The sequence below is a fragment of the Beta vulgaris genome, chromosome 9 (genome assembly GCF_026745355.1).
Source record: "Beta vulgaris subsp. vulgaris cultivar EL10 chromosome 9, EL10.2, whole genome shotgun sequence".
NCBI classification, from domain to species: Eukaryota; Viridiplantae; Streptophyta; class Magnoliopsida; order Caryophyllales; family Amaranthaceae; genus Beta; species Beta vulgaris.
In genome coordinates this window covers 51,406,629-51,409,017 of record NC_079210.1, presented here as the reverse complement: position 1 = coordinate 51,409,017, position 2,389 = coordinate 51,406,629, and positions in this window count along the sequence as shown.

Here is a 2,389-nt window from a genome sequence, read left to right as displayed (position 1 = left end):
ATTCACGATAGCCAATGTACTAGATGATGCACCAGGTTCTTGAATCAAAGTCATTGATTCGGCAAAGCCGTCGATTTTTGGTCCATCTATCAAGCAAGTATACTTAGTTTAGTAGTACAAACATGTTAACTTTAGTTTAATTTTGACTAAATGTCATCAAGAGAAGTTTATGGGAAATCTTGAAAAAACAATTACTTTTTAGGGATCGCTAGGCTCACCATGTTTCTCCGATTCTACAGCCATTTAGTTCCGTTGTTGAGTGTTTCCCTGCTACTTCTATCCATATCGTAGATAAGCTCCAATGCCTTATCCATGCATGTGCATAACTACGATAAATTTTACCATGGAAATATGATTCTTGTGATTATGTACGCATATACATGCTCTGAACAATTGAAATCATTTTATTTAGAACTTCTTAAGGTTATTATACAATCTTGTCCTGGATAGGAAATCTCTTCTCAGTGAGTAAGGTGCAAACAACCTGGATGAGCAAGACCAAGAAGAGTGTCACAAGATTTAAAGTACTTAGATACAATCTCTGCTACTCGTTTCTCGTGTTCATTAGAACCTCTTAGCTTCATGGAATGCTTTTCTGATCTAGTCTCTTGGAGACGAACTGATCTGATATCATCTGGATAGAGTGATCTGATTCTTGAAAAGTTTTTCGACTTGCTAGAACACGAGTATGGTTCTAACCTTGGATCTAGTGGTGTTGCCCAAAATGGGCATGCTGAACTTGAGTTGGGTGACTTGCCTTTTGGAGGACCTCTATTTTGGTTAGGCTAGGAGACCTACAGACATATATGATCAGTTGGCTAAGGAGAATCACTTTAGAATCGTTTTTCATTTCTGTTTTTTGGTTGCTGATACAGTTTGGTTGACGAACTTTAGGACACCCTTGGGAAATGTAGTGAATCGAGTAGCTCTAGAGACTAGAAGCATGTGTACAAGCCCGTTATGAGAGAAGTGATCTGGCTACCAGGGGCAATGCAATTATTCACGAGGCTAGGGAAGCTCCAATAGAAAAAATATTGGAAGGGAAAGATATTTCGAAAATGAACCTGTTCCAATGCAATAGTCAGGATTTTTTGACTTTTTGGCAGCCTTGATCAATAAAGGAACATTCACCATGTCCTTTCTGAATAATTTAGTTGACAAAATCAGTGCCTAGACACATTTCTTATCTCCAATTTCATGAGCATTAGTTTGAATTATGTTAAGAGCTGTTCACAAAATCATACATAAGAGGTCAGTATCTACCATCTTACTTGATTATAATTCGGTCACCTTTCCTCGACATATTGGGATTTATCTGAAGAATCTATTTTGTGACCTGTGTAAGTACCTAGCTTCTTGCATGGCTTTTATGCTTGACATTAATTGACAGACAGACAGAGGCTAGGTATGTTTGAAGAAAATCCACCATATGCAAAGTGGGTTTGAGGCAAATTTATCGTCTGAAGACGAATAGATTGTATATTGTAAGTCTCACTCGCATTTGGAGAAAACTGTAAAGCAGAAACATAGGATTCAATTGCATCATCATCTGTTGTGAGCTTGTGACTACTGTTTTTACTGCATTCACAGGATATACTTTGAAGAGACATTGGTGAGAGAAAATTATGACGTTTTAGGGCCGATATAGTAGAGGTTCTAGAGTTCCATTCGGGATTCAGAATAGACGAAAACAGAACAAACATCATCTGGTAAATTGACATGATTCATGATTGTCAGTACTCAGTAGACTGGTGCTGGTTATTGTTACTTCCTCCGTTTCGTTTTAAACGCAACAAATGGGTATTATTTGTGAGATATAAAATATTCATTTGTTGCATTTAAAATGAAATGGAGGAAGTACAATTCATGAGGCTATAGTGCTACAAAACTATTGAGTATATGCTTAAGAATGATAAATTTTGCTGGCTGTCCAAAACATGCTATTCAGCCTTCTGCAAAAATTTGAATACAGGTCATACATGAGTAGGTTGGATTCAATGCTTTCAAAACATTAAGTCGTATGAATTTCTCATATGCTGTCAAAACATTAGTCATATGAATTTCTCATATATTTCAATGCTGAGATTCTTCTGTCATTTTAGATAACATAAAAAGTTTTTAATGGAAGAACGATATCGAGCTTGTTCTATTCAACTTATCTTTGTTTATCTGAACTTATTAGTTCTTATCTGAACTTGTCAAATCTTTATTTTTGCTTATATTTGATGTTCTTATTAGACCTTATTTTTTTTTCATTTTATTAGTCTGCAGGGCAAACCAGTTCAAACGTTGGGTACAAAGCTAAACAGTTCGGAAGTAAATGCTCAACATATTGTTGGGATGATGATTCGAACCCTGAACAATGTCCTAAAATTCGGAGTGGTACTCC